General features: G+C 32.6%; 1 protein-coding gene across 9 annotated transcripts in view; it reads left to right on the forward strand.

Annotated features, from left to right (window-relative positions):
* sick (sickie) overlaps positions 1-19,427 on the forward strand; it is a 417,791-nt gene that overhangs the window by 290,126 nt on the left and 108,238 nt on the right. Inside the window, exon 1 of one of the 9 annotated variants that reach the window (XM_070107210.1) lies at positions 3,614-4,421. The exons of the other annotated variants lie outside the window; for them this stretch is intronic. The gene's annotated coding sequence lies outside the window, so the exon portion shown is untranslated. Of the gene's footprint in view, positions 1-3,613; positions 4,422-19,427 lie in introns of those variants that run through there. 9 annotated transcript variants of the gene reach the window in all.

Raw genomic sequence — 19,427 nt, forward strand, 5'->3', positions numbered from 1 at the left:
TTTAAAAGCCGTTAAATTCGGTAATTTTTATATAAATGTTAATAGTTTAAACCAAAAGAAATTTTTTTTTGTTTAAAAAATTTTAACTCGAAATTTCCTTTAAAAGTGAGTGTTAAAAAGAATTATTTTTTTCCAAAAATTTTCTTTTTTAATAATCTACAAGTTCATCCACACACACACAGATATGTTTATAAATTTATGTATACGAGCAGTTGCCAATTGAAGGTATTAACTCTTGGTTGCCAATAGAGCATGGCATGTGCTACAGCATTTATGCCTAGAGCTTATATAATTACAAGCATATATGCACATTAGTAGTATGTGGGTATGTACAAGCCATAGTAACTACTAATACCTACTAAGGTGCCAAGCCAATAAAGAAAACTGCAGTTGGCAAGCCTCGATATATATATATTGTTATAAGGCTCGGCTCGGATGGTCTTCACTGCCATCAGCATTTTTGGACATTTTCGACGTAATACCATATTCGTAAACCCACCTTGTCAACAGTCGTAGCTAACAAAAAAAATTGAATAAATTGTTAATTTTACACATGCAGATAGAGTTAAAACTCAAAACTGAAAATTTCCTAGAGGGTATGTACTAAAACATTTTAGCTGCAAATGCATATATCTACACGCTGACTATACTCATGTGTCTTCAAAGCAGTTGCACATTTCCTTTGCAAAATCGTCGATTGTTAGAGAAACTATGCCAATTTTCGTAATTGCCCGCATAGAAACCATTGAACAATTTTTATTGTATGTATAATGCGAATAGGAGAAAGTTATAGACCTCCTTTAGTTTCGATACAATTTAAGTTAAAAATTCCATTTTCTATATAAAAATGCTGAAGAAAATATTCAGCATTGACTATAAAACCTCTCTGGACGGAAAGGTCATGTATATAAGCTATGAAAGTCAGCGCAACTGGTATGATTAATTTGTTCGAAAATTATCTAAAAACTTCATACCTTTTATATATGTCTAAAAATAATCGATTAATATTTTTATCAATACAAAAACAAAATGTCTAACAATATACCATTAAGATCCTGCGCCGACACACAAATTTATACTTAATCTATTGAGCCGGCAAAATGCCCACCAGAGCTGTCATCTGTCATCTGTCATCTGCTGCACCACACACCTGTATGCCTTTAAAAATTGTTAAATTCGCAGACCATTCGATTGCATAATTGCATATCGCCTGCTGGCTAGTTGCAAGCCACAGTCAATAATAATCTAACTGCCAGATACTCGTAGTTTGCCACACTGCACTGCGCATGCGCACGCGCGACTTTTCCACTTTAACGCCTCTTCCGCCAATTTACGAACAGCTCAACGTAGGCCAAAAACATTCTTTCCGTCTACGAACTATCTATCCATGTGTCGACTACGCGCCCATGTGAGTACTACATGTAGCAGTAACAAAAACAAAACAGCAAGTAAACAAGTTTCGTACGCCAACAGCGGTAACCAACAGTCTGTGGCGACAATAAAATATTGAAAAAATACTACGCTTTAGTTGCACTGCAGTAATGCTCGCCAAAAGCAAAATTCGCTTTCATTCACAAAGTAGGCAGCAACAGCAGCGGCAGCGAGCAATCAACAGCTGTGTGGGTTGCCAAGACAAGTTTGCACATCGACAATTAAAACACAAACAAAACGGAAAATATTTCGAAATAAAATAAATAAATTATTGCTGCCGAACCTGCACACCCTTGTTCAATAATATTAAAAACAAAAATATTTAAATAAAAAATATATGAACACACAACAACTAGCAGTTTTGCAAGAGCTTAGTAAACTGCTGTTTGCAATGCAAATTTTATGAATGAACGTAAATTTTATGATACTCTAAGAGTACAGTGTGTTTTGCGCTAACTAAGCTAAATGCTCTTTTGCAACTTTTCGAAAAGCAATTGTTGCATATTCTGCTGGGAACTTCGAAAATATTAGACGCTCTCTCGATACACACTCTCTCTGGCATTTTGTACTATTTGCTTTGACATTTCCGGCAGCCATGTATGTATATAACACATATACTATCTCATATAAGTGCGAATATTTGTATTCGTTGTCCTGCGGCGGTTTTTGCTACTCGCATACAGTTTAATGTATGTGCTTGCCATGGGATAGGATTTTCTTACTTTGACATTTGTTGCTGTCAACTGTCACTTAGATTTGAAAATTGCATTTTAACAACTGTGGAATGATTGTAGGTATGCGTGAGCTAGAAAACTATTTAACAGTGGAATATAGATATATTTATGTAATAATACATACATACATAATTATATATAAAAACACGAAAAAACGTTAACCTCAGTTACACCGAAGCTTGAATACCCTTCAGAAATAGAAAAGATTGGCGGATTCTATGGCGACTATATATAATAGTGGTCCGATTTGAACAATTTTTTCGGAGATTGAACCGTTGCCTTAAGTAATTAGTCGAGCCAAATTTCAGGCAGATATCTCTTAAAATAAAAAAAGCTTTTATACAATGGCATGATTTTGATCGTTCACAAACAATTCCCTCGGAGATTGATAACGCCATTTCCGAAAAATGAATAGCTTCTTGGAGAGAAAAAGATGTTTGCAAAATTTCAGATCGATATCTCAAACACTATCTACATATTATATATTTTATCGCGTCTCCGACGATTACTTCTGGGTGTTACAAACTTCGTGGAAAATTTAATATACCTTCCCCAGAATATCTAAATGCTTTTTATAAATATGAAAAATTAATGGAAATGATTTTACGAAGTTTCTAAAAATATTAAGAATTTAAATAACAAATTCTGTAATTTTATCCATTTCGAGACTTCAATTTCAATTAAAGTACAAAAATTTACTACTTTTTAAGGTTAGAATTTTTATTCGAAATAAAGTCAAGAAATTTAATATTCGCTCAGTATGACTACCAAAAATTCAAACTTAGTCCAATTTGGTCAAAATACCGACAAACGTAGTCAATTTGCATTTAAATTTTCTTTTCTGATATGTCATTACGCAGGATAATTTTCTGACAGCCTTTACCTTTTCGACAGCTGTTGTGAAGTTCGAAAATCGATTCTACAGGTTGGAAGTTGATATTTTGCACATTTATATTTGGCTATGCTAAATTTCACCATTAAATCACCTTTAATATACACAGAAGTTCGAAAAAGCTTTAAAAATTTAATCTCTGAAATTAAGTTAAATTCTATGGAATTATACAAATTTTCATTAAACACACTTTTCATATCACTGATTTCCAAACAAATACTTATTGGAAACCCGCCAAACATTTGATTTTATTTATAAACAATAAATAACACAAGCGCCGTGAATAAACCCACCGCATATTTTATACACCAAAAGCTTTCTATCAATCTCACAATTCAACTCTGTGTCAGCTTTCTACACGACGTTCAGTAGAACTTCACCATCGCTACTTTTGCTCTTCACACACAAACTCTACTCTTAAAATTCGTACTTCGAAAACACATCACGCTCTCACATTACCATTACCATTTATTATTTACGCTGCGCCTTCATCGAATAATAACCAGCTGGTTTACTTGCAACAGCTACAAACGCGTCGCCGACGAAAACTAAAGTAGGAAACATATTTTGACTTTCGGTGGATGCGGTTGGACGCGAAAAATACGAGCGGTTCTCGCACAAGGCTGAAGAATAATAGCGTGTCTGTTGTGTATAATTAAGTATGTAGTGGAGTGGTGGCAAAGTGTAAAGAGTATAACATAAAAATTCAGTAAAAATATATTGCAATCGAAAAATGTCAAAATATAGCAATAATACTAAAAGTTTGAAATAAAAGTATTCTCAAAACGATAGTGCCACACCCTACGCTATTTCACTTCCGGTATCCTTGCGTTATTCTGTTGCGGCTGTCAGGATTCAAACAATAATACATATATATGTATACTTATGTGTGTGTGTGTGTATATGTATGTATATAAATTAAAAATTTCGGCACGTTTTGTCCGCCACTTAACTTGAGTGTAAGCGCTGGTTTTGCCGTTACACGCCGTTATACGAGTGCCATTAAGTCTACCGCAAATATTCTGTGTTGTGCTTAAAACCAAAATAGTGTACGCGCCTCTGTGCTTGTGGCAAAATATTTGATTGCAAATAACGCGGCAGTCATAGCTGTATTTTTCCCTCTTGTGCCACTACTTTTTGCTCCCACCTTGCCTTTTTCACTGCACTGTGATACTCAAGTTTAATATTGCTGCAGTTTTACTAGTGTGAGCATTTTTTTGTTTGGCATTTTTATGCCTCTTTTTAACTTAAAGTGATCATATTGTTGTGTTACACTGGAAAATGTTGCCAAAATTTCTATATTTTTTGGATGAAAAACTAAGCTTGGATTATTGAGCTATCTGCTGAGCCACGCTGTAACAAAGGTAAACAAAGAAATCAGTTTTTTCTATATAAATATTTTGTTCAATCCCATTCCTCTAACTTAAACCATTATTCCATTTGTCTTGATTATATTGATATTTGATACATACAAGTGGTTCAGTCAAAATATTTATTTAAAGATTTTTATTTACATTTTTTAGTAGTTTATACATTAATATAGTAGGTTATACTATATCTCTTGGAATAATTGTTCTTCTCGTCTTTAAATTATGTTAATCTGAAATCTAAAAGTGGTTTCAATCATTGAAAAATTAGCATACCTTAGGGAGCCATATCTTTATGATATGCTGTTAACTGGTTTTGAAAACTGAGACTTCATATCAGGTATAAAGTAGGTATTGGTTTAGGTAATATGTATAGAGTTGTCAAAGATTTTCCTTTACTAAAACTTTAGACTTTTGATAGAATTGTTAAGCACTAAAAATGAAAGCTTTGACACAAAAAGCTTTGATACAAAATCTTTATCAACGTGAAATTCCTCTGATCTGGCTTGATTGAAGTTTATTAACTCACAAGAAACAAAAATCCGTCGAACTGCGAGTAATACAATTCTATAATAATTTAAAATGAGAAGAAAAAACGTTAACTTCAGCTCACCGAAGCTATAATACCCTTAACAGGTGCATTTGTTACAACATATAAGGGTAAAAAAGATCTTTATATAGATTTTCATAGGTCAGCTTATATGGCAACTATATGCTCCAATCCGAACAATTTGTTTAGAGGTTATAACATTGTCTTGAATAATCCATACCAAATTTCGTGATGATATCTTGTCAAATAAAAGGTGTTCCATACAAGAATTCGGTTTGGACCGGTCAATTTGTATAGTAGCTATATGTTATAGTGAACCGACATCGGCAGTTCCGGCAAATAAACAGCTTCTTGGAAGGAAAATCACGTGTTCAGTCGGCATAATATCTCAAAAACTAAGGGACTAGTTCGCGTATACTCGTATACGGAGAGACGGACAGGCAACAGACTAACGAATATAGAATATAGACAAATCGACTCAGTTCGTCACGCTGTTCATTTATATTTAAAGTATATTAAAGAGTCTCCGACATTTCATTCTGAGTGTTACAAACTTCGTGACAAACTTAATATAATATGCTCGGGGTCAATCAATAATGATGACTTCCAATATACAATACCCTTTTTGGTATTTATAGCAGTAACATCTCCCATTTTAAATTCTCTTTCTATAAATACTTAATTCCGCAAAGTGTTGTAAAACCTTCAAAAACCCCACCACTTGTAACCGTTTCCAAGTGCAATATATAAAAAAAATCCATTGACGCCTGAAAGCACACTTCATTTTGTTTACGTACTTTGTTGAGAGTGCTTCATGTAAGCGGACAAATGTTTTACTTTGGCTGAATTTGCATTCCGGTGATGCTTCATGTGACACAAATGACAATTCGAATGCATTTCGAAAAGGTTAATGACACGCAAGGACAACGACAAACACGACAACAACATAAATAACAACAACAACAACGACTACAACAAGGAGTGGAACAATAAAGCATGGCATTTTACATGAATTTAGGCACTCAAATAAAAGCAAGCCGATGTTGGGGGATAGATAACGGCGAGTAGGTGCATACACAACTACATATCTACATTGGTGTGCACAACTATAGCATATTAAAGCCAGAAAAATGTGAAAATGTAAACAAATGGGCATGTGAAAATGCTTTGCATGTAAGTTTCACGAATTCAAATGTACCGTGTATGTACATATATGGGACGGACCCACACACCCGACTTACATCTGCAGCGGCTAAGTAAACAAAAAATAGCAGTGAAGGAAAAAAACTAAAAAGCTTAAATAAATAAAAGGTGAAAAAAGCGGGAGTAATGTGTGAGTGTGTATGTGTGTGTGTATGTAAAGATATGGGTAAATATAGGAATTAGAGTAAAGGGGAGCCATTCAACCCTGGTCCGATAGCAAGGGTAAAGGATTACGGAAAAAAGGTGAAAATATAGAGGAGTTTTGCGGGTAGAGCCGACGGCAGGTGGAATTGCTCGTAAGAAATGCAGCCACTCTATGTATACAAACATATGTAGTATATAAAAACAAATACATATTTGGATAGTCGAAGATACATTTCGTTATCATAGATTGATGAAGACAGATACCTAAGTATACATATGTGCGTATGAGAATATTTTTCAAAAGTTACTATGCATACTACTCGTTTTAAACTTAAGTTAGTTTTCGACCACATTCCTATGTTGCATGCTATTTAGATTAGCATGTATATACAATTGTGTTTATATGTATGTATTTACTGTAACTTACGCATTTAGAAACACTTTTCTGCATTTATAAAATATTCAAGACTTTCGAGTCGAGAGTTCAAGCATTTTTGCACGAGTGTTGAGTGTGCAAAGGAGCATGGCCTTTTATTGCTTTCGCCACTGCAAAAACCAAATTCGTACTTTTCAAAAAAAAAAAAAATATATATATATATATACATATATACCAATATATATATAAATGCATAAATATCTGAAATTCAAAAATGCCACGAAAAGTGTGCACCGTAAAATTCTATATGTAGACATGTAAATATCTATGAGTGTGTGCACTTATAAATTTTTGATACTCAGCGAACTGTAAGCAACAGTGCGTTAAACAAAGACTGCAGAAAACTAAGCCAAAGCAAGGAAATGAAATATAAGAGGAATAAAGTACACCAAAGAAAAAAACGTGGAAGTAACGGAAATTTTGCTTGCAAGGATAATAAATCTTTGACAGTTCCCCTGACGATGGCACGGATATAACTGCAAATAAATGTAAAAGAAGAGAAGAAGAAAAAAGAGTCAAATGTACCAAAGTAAGCGAAATATTTGGAAAAATCGCCAAAAGAATTGCAGCGAAGGCAAGCAAACGAAAAAATATATGAAGTAAGGCAAACAAAACGGCGACTGCAAATGCGAACTTGTGAGTCATGTTGCTGCTGCTAAGTAGCCTTTTTTCTTTTTCTCTTTATACCCTACACAGAGTGTAATAAGTTTGCCATGAAATAAACATCGGCCATCCTATAAAGTATATACCATATATAAATGAACAGCGTGATTTTGACTTGTCCGTCTGTCTGATCGTCTGTCGCGAACTAGTCACTAGTCGGTTTTTGAGATAGCGATCTGAAATTTGGAATACGTCCTTTTTTCTCCAAGAAGCTGCTCATTTGTAGGAAACGCCAATATCGGCCCACTATAGCAAATAGCTGTCATACAAACTGACCAATCAAAATCAAGTCCATTTATGGAAAACTTTTTTATTTGAAAAGATCTTGACATGTATTTTGTTCTAAGATAATTCTAAAACACCAAAAATAATTGTCTATATTTTACAGCTTATAGTTGCCATTCAAACTAACCGATTAAAATCATGATAAAAATCTTTTCATAACCTTTTATGCTATAAGAAAAGCACCTGTGAAGGGTATTATAGCTTCGATGCAGCCGAAGTTAACGTTTACTCTATTATTATTACTTTTTTTTTGTTGGTTTTTTTTTGTATAATTTTTTTTTTCGAAATTTTTTGTATGGGGCCACTGTCTGTCAAATTAGTTTATTGCTTTCGACTAAGAAATATATAGCCGCTGCCATGCAGACACGCTAATACTAATAACTAAAGCGCACATATTATCTACACATATATGAAGAACCCCCAAATCACATACATATGTACAAGTATGTACTCCTTACCGAAAACCGGAAAAAGGAAAACGTAAATAAATTACATTATACCAATACCTATACTCACAGCAACAATTGTACACCCTCTACAATACATATTTGGAGACTACAAATGACAAATAAATGTATGTGGCGAAATAAAAAGATAGCATTGTTTGTTATTATTTTTGTATTGGCCGCAGCTGTTGCAACAAAATCACTTAACCGCTTAAAGCGTAAAGCTGACATATTCACTTATACGTATGTGCACTTTTAGCACACAGTGTGTGAGTTCTTTATATGAGCGAGGCTAGTTACAAATAAGTCAGCAAATTCTCTAACGATTGGCATGTGAATTGTTGCAACAGGCGTGCTTGGAAAGGATTATTGGCTGGCTCATATAGGTTATATTTGAGTAAAGAACGAGCGAGTTTGAGAATTGCAATTTTGGCTAACAATGCGAATGGGTAGTTGATGTGAAAATGAAAGTTGTAGTGATATTTTGTGCGCTTTAAGGTTGCGTTGAAAAAATATAGAATTTTTTAGATGCAACAAGCGATTTTCTGAAAGTTGCTACCAAAGCTGAGAGGTACAAAAAGTATTTTGGGGTATTATGATGCGTCAAGTGACTTTGAATACTGCTATAATAAACCAACTAGTCCTTTAACTTCGAATTCGGTGTATTAAATAATATATATACTTTTACTGATTAGGTTCTGTTCAGACAGGCCTTTTTCTCGTTTTGTTTACTTTAAATTTCATTATCATCAAATATTAAAATGGATCTGACCTTTTGATGGTTGCTACACACACAATATTATATTTAAAGACGCATCTAACTTAAACAGTATTGTTCTAAAGCATCTAAGCGTGATAATATGGTATAAATGCAAATATTAGTTATACACCAATAATCAGATGTCTAATGTATAATATTAAATAATATAATAGATATTAAAAATTTTTTCCACTTCCAAAAGTTTTACGGTTAATCCAGCTACTGATAACATTGCTTTATGAAAATTGTGTTTATTGATGAAAACTTTGTAATAAAAATATTTCTAACCTTTTCCTAAAGGTTGTCATATTTGTAAATTTGTATCTTCAAAGAAGTTTGGAAAGTAAAATTTTAATTATTCAACGTTCTTAAAATAAAATTATTTCCTTCTGAAAAAATATTTCATAAAATTTTCTTGTAAATAATTTACATACTTAGATGTTTATTTAAAAGTATGTATATTAGTATATCTACGTTGTAAATATTTTCTCATAACAACAAACATTTTCTTAACACCCAAAATGCCTCAAAAAGCTTGTCGTGTTCCTTTCCAATGTATCTTGCCGTAACTTGCTATAAATATTTTATACAAAACTCAAGCATATTGAAAAGTAACAGTACATAGCATATATGCCTTTTTTCCTTGTATACAATGTGTATGTGATGTAAATCAGCTCTACAAAGTGTGCCGCCAATTCATTCATGGCTAATCCTACACGTTTACCAAGCAAAAACCGTGCTCCTTTTTCCAAGCTTTAATAGCGAAATTGTCAGCTGCTATATATATATATATACATACACCCAAACGCTACTCAATGAACTCCACCTGGCAATCAGACAGTGTTTTTACGTTAATGTTTTGAACCCTGCTGCAGCGCCTCTTTATAGACACCTTAGCCGAATGGCTTGCGGGGTAGCTAAATTAAGTGCGATTTGGCTGACTATATGCTTGTATACTTGTATACATACATATTTATATGTATATCTAGTCAGCTGTATAAGCAAAGAAGTGAGACAACGGTGGAGCCGCGCAGCAGGTGATCGCCTGTACTTTGTTTTGTGAGGATGAATAGCACATATACATATATAATATGCATAAACATACATACAATGCCAATTTACTATAGTTGTAAAGTAAAAGTTGCTGTACTACGATGTAGTAGATATATATAATACATGTGTGTATTTGCTAGTTCTGCCAGATTCTACATTTCATTCGCTTTCTCTTTCCGAGCATTATTAAAGCCAGCACATGTCCTTCCTTGGCGCTTCTGCATTAGGTCTTCACTACCTCGCAGGTTCACTGCACTTTAATGAACTTTAATTGCCACTTTTGTTTTTGTTTTTATTATTATTGTTTTTATTTTCCGGTGTTGTATAATTTAAGTTCACAACACAACTTGACTCCACAATATTTGTGTAAAAATAAGTAAAGTTCAGCAATAATTTTGCTCCGTGGCACATCAAGTATTTTGCTTTGTATTTTTTTCTTAGTTGTAGTTGTTACTTGTTTATTTTTTTCTGTTAGTCATTGCTAGTTTATATGCGTGTGGCTGCTTTACAATCTTACCCACTTCCAGGCTACATATAATCTTGTGTACTTTACTATAATGCTAGTTAATGCCAGCTAATGAAGAGGAAAGTTGTTAAGTTGTGTCTAAGGAGGCGAGCAATCGCTTTAGCAGCTGCGTCGCAGTCGCAATTTACGAAGCTTTTAAAGTAAGTTGCTGTAAGGCACGAGCGTAATTTTTAATTAAAATTTTTCGCTTAGTTGGGCTGCCGTGTATCGTGTGGTGTAGGTGAGCTATATTGTCCCTTTCTCTTTCGGAAATTGCTTGCCCCTCTCACAAACGTCGTGTCTTGCCTTCGCTGAGCTGCACGAAATTCTTTGCATATTTTTTGGCGTTCAACAGCTATTTGCAAACAGTTAGTATGCTGCACACTGTGGGTTAAATGAAAATTGGCACTTAGGGTGGCTGATGAAATTTTTATGCACATTTCTGTGTGGATGTCGGTTGAAAAATATATAGAAATAGTTGAAACCTCATAGCAGAGCGCTAGATATCTTTAGCTTAAGGTTATGTTAAGGACAGCTAAAAATAATGTATGCCAAATTAAATTTTACATATATATATACAGTTACTCATGTGTAAGTTTCGCCGACCATAGCATATAGCAGCCATACAAACTGATCAGTCAAAGTCCACACCTTGTATGGAAAAAGTTTTTTATTTGACAAGATATCTTTCGGAAACTTGTAAAGAATTACTGCTGATGGCAGCGGTATATTCTGCTAGAAATCCTAAAAAATCAGATCGGACCACTATAGCATATAGCTGTTATACAAATTACCGATAAAAATCAAGTTGTGATAGGTATTGTAGCTTTAATGCAACCGAAGTTAAGGTTTTTTCTTGCTCTAATTTAATATTTCATAAACACAATATTTTTCTTCCTCTTCCTCCATTATTAAATAAAAAATGTTTGTAATCCTTAAGCCTGCAATTAACATTAATTTCGCTAGCAAAACTAAAAATTTGAATTTCACTTAGTTGAATTTCACGTAGTAGTAGGTAATGTTGAAACCTATAAAAAACCTATTTATTGCCACTTAACTAATATGTTAAACAACATAAAATTTTAATGACCCAGCGAAATTGAAGAAACGTACTTTTTATTTGATAGCTTTGTCCATTTTTGTCATGCATAGCGCTCCTTTCATCATACCGCCTTAAAACGGCATAATATTCAACAAAAAGACACCCCCATAATCAACGAAAAATATACATAGATTTCCTCGTTTGTGTGTATAACATACAAGTTATGCTCAATTGGTTCAAATACCAAATTTTGGAAATAGAAGTGACCCTTGCATGATCGCCGCCATAAATTACACATCATAGTCATGCGATTTTAATGATTATTTTATTTGTGTGCTTACAATGGAGAGCAAAAAGACGAATTTCATATGCAAAGAAAGGAAGTCAGTAAATTGAGTCTTCCAAGCAATTAAGTGATGTGAATTTTTTATTGTTTTGACATGAGAAGCGTGTTAGGTTTTAGTGGAAAAAATTATGACCAAATGTTTAAGGAAGTTTTATGACTTACATTTTAATTGCTGTTTGCTTACATATATATATATATGTATGAAAAATAAAATATACACCAGTCCTATGCCTATCAGAATATTCTTGATTGATTTTATTAGTAAATTCTCTACACAATTACGTTTATGACGCATTTGAGATATTTAAAACCTCTACATATAGCAAGGATTACATATCCATCCCCACATATTAAAAATAAAAAAAATTTTGATATGACATTGAGTTGCCAACTTAGAGTTATCATTGATCTTGACCCATTTTTTGCTGATCAAAAATAATAATATTTAAGCTTTTAAGATATGCTTTGAAAAAGTTTTTAAAACAACAAATACTTATTTGACTTAGAGTTGCCAACTCACAGTTATCATAATTCTTGACATATTTTTTATTGACCAAAAATAATAAAATGTAGGACTGTATGGAATATGCTTTGAAAAAATTGAAAGAAAAAACACAATTTTATTTGATTTAAGGTTGCCAACTTACAGTTATTATTAGTGTTGACATTTTTTTTATTCACCTAAAATAATTATATGATTATATGGAATTTACTTTGAAAATATTTATAAAAAACGCAATTTTATTGACTCAGAGTTGCCAACACCCAGTTTTCAATAATCTTGACACATTTTATATTGACCAAAAAATTTTAATTTAGGATTATTTTGGCTATAGTTTCAAAAGATTTATAAATAACAATAGTTGATTTGACACAAAGTTGCCAACGCACAGTTTTTATTAATTTTGACTTATTTTATATTGACCAAAGAAATTAAACTGCATTTAATACACTTGCAAAAACCTTAAATAACAGATTTTTCTTTGGCTTAGAGTTGCCAACGCCCAGTTTTCATTAATCTTGACATATTTTTTAATGACCAAAAATAATCAAATTCAGGATTGTATCGAATATACTTTCAAAAAATGTATAAATAACAAAATTTTATTGGACTTAGAGTTGCCAACGCACAGTTTTCATTAATCTTAAGATATTTTATATTTACTAAAAAAATTTATATTAGCACTGTGTGTAATATATTGCACTTTGAAAAAATGTTATAAGAAATGTTTCTGATCCTAAACTGAAATTTTTAAGAAAATCTTTTCTGGATAACATTTACACATGTAATATCATATATACCTATATAATATTTATCATAAATAAAATGTGGCTCATTGCACCTATATTCCTATAGTTACCAAATTTTAAGTTCAAGTGGTGAAACATTCAATTAATGCTGCTCTACTTGTTATTCCAACACTCTTTATTAGACCCTTTGTACATCCCATAATGCTATTTTCACATATTTTTTTCGCCATACTTTTTAAGACCTCATACCCTTACTCGTTTCACTTATCTTGATTTCCCTAACACATTCAATTTGGCAATATTTTTACGCTATTTATACAGATGCATACACATAAACACCCTTCCAAACCCATTGATGACGTCATGCATAGTCAACTAACAGTAAAAACGGCATTTTGCTCATCTGACCACCCTTGAACTTAAACTCATGAAAATCCATTACTTTTATTACAGCTTCTACACACCATCACACCTACAGCACGCTCCACAAACACATGTACACGTCCTGTGGCAGCCTTAGAGATTTACAACACACTTCAGGACCAGTCATATATGTACAAGTGTGTGTGTTTGTGTGTATTTTTGCACATATCTTTAATGTCCTTTGACGCTTTTGTTCACTTGAAGTTGCTTCTCCTATGTTTTCGCCACGAACGACGCGCAAAATTCACTCACTCGTTTATTCATGGAAATCGTTCAACCAAAAAGGCCACAAAATTTAATGGGAATAAAATAGTCGGCCATTGTTCGTGCGTAATTTATTGACCTACACAGTGCACTGTGACTGGCAGGCGGTCAGTTTGGGAGATTTGAGAGGCATAATTTTATGTGTGTGTGTGTGTTAGGCTGGTGGATTGTAATGCGAACTAACTTTAGCGCTCTGAAGATGTATGGAGCCATTCAACAGTTGTAATATATGTGTAGTCATATATTTATATACAAATATATATTTCAATGCCGGATTTTCACTTAAGTATTTATTAAGCACTTTGTGGCACCAAAACACAGAATTATTACACTCGCATAATATAGCTTAATATATACATAAAAAATATGACAATAAAAGCGGCTTAATGCGTAATGGCTAAGTAGATACGCGTTAAGTCACAGATTAAACTTAAATTTTTATGCGCTACCATTGAAATAACTGTGACTTCAAATATATATATATATACATATCACAAGTATAGTATATTAGCGCATAAGCTACTTATTTAAGGCAGATTTAATGGGATTAACTGTACTTTAAATATGTGCGTATAAATTGCTTATGAGCGTTTAATATTGGCTTTATATTGGTTTTAGCCGCAGAGAAGCGTGGAAAAGAGAATCAATATTATATTAGATAACAGCGCATACTTTGTTATGTAAAATAAAGTTATTCAAAGCGACACACAGGAGTTTTTACAATGATATTCGTATTCGAAGGTTGTTTAAAAAAATTGAATATGAGTGCTCTAGTACACACGTTATCACTTTAACTGCGAAAGCTTTATTTTTTAATGCCAACTGACGCTGTTTCCTGCTATGTCCACCAGTTTCCGTTTCCACTTTTTGTATTAAAAAGTTATTCTGTCTCAGGTGTGTAAAAAGTATGCTTTTGTTGCAAGCGTTGCAATTTTAACAATACACTCACAAAAAAACCTCTAAGCGAAATACCATAGATAAAAAGTAACAGTAAATAGAAAAACACAGTTGATCACACTAAATTATATACTTTTTAAGGTTAAAGGCAAAAGAGTCAAAGCCAAAAGCGATGCAAGTGGAACACTTTAACAAAAGAGTCGTAAAATTCAAAATATAAAGGAAAGTTCATATTTATACCCACATAGCCCTCACAGACCATTAACCACATAGCTTAGTATAGGTTATACAAATGTTTAATGATATTTTGTAATACTTTACTTATATACTTATATACTTTCAAAAACATTGTTTTATCATCTATCAGCTATAAGAGATAACGCGTAGCTCTTCTTTGTCAATGCTGTTGAAAAAGCTCAGCGAAAGCTTAGACGAAAGTGCTAAGTGAAAGCTCAACTGCAAATAAATTACAATTTTGAAATCATAACTAACGAAAGTTTTCCATGTTTTATTCTAAGACATCTTATTTCAGTTTAAAGGTATGACTATTTAGAAAACATTACTTATTCATAAAAATAATCAACTTTCACTATATTAGTAATTTTTGCCGTTTTTCTGCGTGATCAAATTTCAATCTTCATTTATTGAACCGTAAATGATAAGAGACCAAGTTCGATAATTTTTGAAGGCAAAAAAAAAATATCATAGAAGCGTTGGAAAAGAAAGATAAAATAACGAAAATTAAAGGAAAATTATTTAACGTGGTTGGGAAAAGGAAGGCAAGGGCAGTGATTTGAATTTTTCGGGATCAGAAACAGTTTCATTTTTATTTCCTGCAAATGTATAAGTTCTATAGAAAAAAGTTAGCTAGCAAAGTTGTTGGCAATAAAAATATCTAGAAACTTTTTTGTTGACACTTTTTTTCACATAACCTCAAAAATGCCTAAAATTCAAATAACCAAGTTTTTGATTTTTTTTTTATCTCTTACAAAAAAAAAAAATTTATTTCAAGGAGTTTGAGTAAAATAATATTTTTATGTCCCAAATACGGTGTAATTTTGTTTTTTATTTAAAAATATATTTTGACTTAATTTTGGAAAAAGACATTAATTTTCTTATACTTGTAAAATTGGAATATACGTACATTTCTTTATATTTCGAAATAATTCCTTTTTTAAGCGACGAAAAATTTCCATCTCAAATAAATTTTTGTTTCTTTAGATGCAAATATTGTATGTATACTCTCTGTAACAACAATTTGCATGTTTCTCTAACGAGCGTGCCTCGTTTGCTTTCCGGCGAAATTTGTCCACTACAAATTGCAGTTAAAATGCATTTTTGCAGCTTTTGTTGTTGCCGTGTTCATGCGGCTTGTATTTGTAAAACTCGTTCACAAATTTGTACACGAAAAACGATTTAGAAAGAAAACAATTACAAATTGGTACAATGTATATGTGAGTCATATACATACGTATGTAGCTATACATAAGGCACTCAACTTTTTTTTTCCAAGTGTTTACTTAAAACAAGCAGACAAGCTTCCTACATACACTTAAAAATCAAAATAAATATTTACCCGGCTATTTTAGAGGTAACTGTCTAGTTACAATCGAACTAGTTTCAGCTCAGTCAGGATGGATAAAAACATTTCTAATTTCAACTTTAATGAATTTAATTAAAATTTTTAAAAATTTTCAGAACTTACCAGAGGCAATAAACACGAGAAAAATTACCTGTTTCTTTATTTTGATCGGTTTGAATGGCAGCTATAAGCTATAATGGTCTGAACTAAACAATATGTTTGGAGATTGTAACGTTGTTTTAGGCAATAATCTTTGTCAAATGTAGTGAAGATATCTTGTCTAAGCAAGAGTCGTCAGGCTGATCATTTATTTATCAATTTTATAGAGTCTCGGACGTTTCCTGCTGGTTGTTACAAACTTCGTTGCAAACTTAACATAACCTGTTCAGGGTGTAATAATAATATTAAATCGATTAGTCGTTCTTTAACTACTTTGTCTTGTTCTAGTATAGTTGCTCTAAGTGCCGATATTATTTTAGACTTAACTTAAGAAATAAACAAAAAAACTTGTAGCATGTAATTTATATGCGGCTTGCCACATACACACGCTTTGTTGCATACTTTGAGGCGTGATTGCTCAAGTTACATGCATACTTATACAAACTGCCTTACATTGCTTTTACGCTCGCACACGTACCAGTGTTGTGTATTGCTATCAAAGATCACAGTCTGTGATTTATTGCTTGTCGAAAATAAATCAAGTGAAGTCATGTACCGTTAAACCAAACTTCCAATCAGCCACAACATAGCACTTTAGGGAAATACTTGTGTGCGTAGTAAGTTGAGACTTGCACCATTAATGGCAGGCAGACCTTGCGAACGCACAACTTTTTAAGTGCAAATGTTGCGTAAACTCATACAGAAATTCATAGTTGGTTTTTGCGCTTAAGTAAGCAAATTTAATTTGAGTGCTTTTTGCCCCAAAAATTGCTGCCATGAAATTGGTTGCATGAAACAGCTTCTGGCTTACCGCTATTATTTGCTGCTGCTGCCTGCGAAATAAGCTGACAACAGCAGAATTCGCTCGGTATGCCATCAATTTGAGTTATACAAAACTATTTTAACGCTTCGAGTGATGTGTATGCGTTGCAGTTGTATATGTGTGTGTGTGTATGTCTATTAGTTTTGCATAATTTCGCATATTCTCTGCTCAAGCAAGTAGCGCTATAATTATGACTGTGCTGTGATTGTAGAAATGAATATCTGGTGCTTATTTGCATAGTGATTTCAATTAAGATTAGATTGCAATGTGATTTACAATTCTTTAGCGTCTAAGTTGTTGGAATATTGAATTTGTTGAGGATATCACTTCTCGTAGCATTTCATTAATTTGTGCATATAAATAAATTGTATTGCATAATATGGTGGAGAAAAAAAAAACATATAAACATATTTTTTTAACAATTTTTTGCTTAAATTATTTTTTTTAAGTTTTTTATAATAATTTATAAGAAAAACGCAGTCTCTGTACGAGCCCACTTTTCTTAATTAATTGTAATAGCTTTTAGTTAACCGCAATTTAAATAATATCCACACACCCATTCGCCTAATTTTTTATCGATTTATGTGCCATACATATATCGCTTATTGCCAAGCCTCTTGCTGCCTGAAGCCAATCATAACTAGCACAGTGCAATGTGTTTATTAGTGGCTAGAAAATGCCTATTGATTTTCAATTAGCACGAAACATTTTATGGTATATTTTTCCAAGAAGTATATAAACACCCACACACACACATTAGTGCAATTTACAATTATTCGTATATACGAGGAGTGTTCAGAAAATAACGGTAATTTTAAAATTACTAGCTCCGTGTGACTTTTTCCTATTTTCAAAAATAAAGAGAACCTTAAAGAGCTCTCATTTTATAAGGTAGATGAAAGTCGCTGAAGCAGCTTAAATGAATTCCAAAAATTGAGTTTGAAAAATGTTTCAACGTATGGAAGAAGCGCTGGCATAAGCGTAGAATATCGAATGGAAACTATTACAACCGTATTGTAGATGCAAGAATAAATATTTTTTTCAAAAAACAAAAATTCCCTTTACTTTTTAAACACACCTCGTATGTATGTAAACTGTGTCTTCTGTGCATTGGCGACAATATCTGCCAACAACTCTTTGTAGACTCTAAGAAAGCCGTACTTCGTTGTCATATGCCTGCCTATGGCAATTTTCTCAAGCGCTAATTTAATCATAAATACTTGCGTGTATTTGTTGTTGTATTTATTTGCTTGTAGATCACAAAGGTGACACACTAACTGGCAATTATGGGCTGGAAAATCAGAGTTTTTAAGGCATTTATTTGAAATGAAGTCAAAGGGTTGCGAAAAAGAAAGGTGCGGGTGAGAAATGGTATAATGAAATCTTATCTAAAGCTATTTTATGTATATTGAAGCAGGTTAGTTGAAGATTTGTTAAAGCAAACCTTGCATATCTTCAACTAAACAATTTAGTTACAAACTTCTACCCGACTTATTGTTATATAAATATGTCAAGTTCTTAGCCGATAATTTTTATTTGGCCCTTTGTACTCCTTACTTATAACGTTTCACTTACTATTGCTCCCCAGTGTACTATTTTGGCGTACTATTTATTACTGTTATCGTCATCAACATGCTAGTAAGCAAAGAAAAGGATAATAAAAGCAAAATAAATATTTAGATTTGTACGAAAAAACCTCAAAAAACGTTATTTAACAAAATTTTCCAAAATAATACAGTAGAGGTATTCAGACCGAAAATGTTAATCTGGTAGCTCCTTAGTTGATACTTAATTAAAACACTTTACTATGTACATACATTTTGCTCTATCTCAGTAGTGTAGTATATTTTTTTGGGAAAAGTTGACTAAATTTTATTATATACGTATTTTTGAAAAATTTGTCTAAATTATTTTGTGGCGAGCAGCAAATATATTTTTTCGCAATGAATTAAATGAACTTTTTAGGCTTCAACGCAGTACAAACAGCTGATTTGATGTTACGAAGTAACCAAAAAAATTATCAAGCTTTTCGCCCTGATACTTCGTTACTCGGTAAATTAATTTAACAAAAACAAAATGCACATAAAAAATACCGCGTAACGGCTAACGAATTAACAAAGCTAGTGTGATCACCCCTGAAAAAATAAATAACTTCAGATCTAAAGTCTTGA

Source organism: Bactrocera oleae, chromosome 3 (genome assembly GCF_042242935.1).
Source record: "Bactrocera oleae isolate idBacOlea1 chromosome 3, idBacOlea1, whole genome shotgun sequence".
NCBI lineage: Eukaryota > Metazoa > Arthropoda > Insecta > Diptera > Tephritidae > Bactrocera > Bactrocera oleae.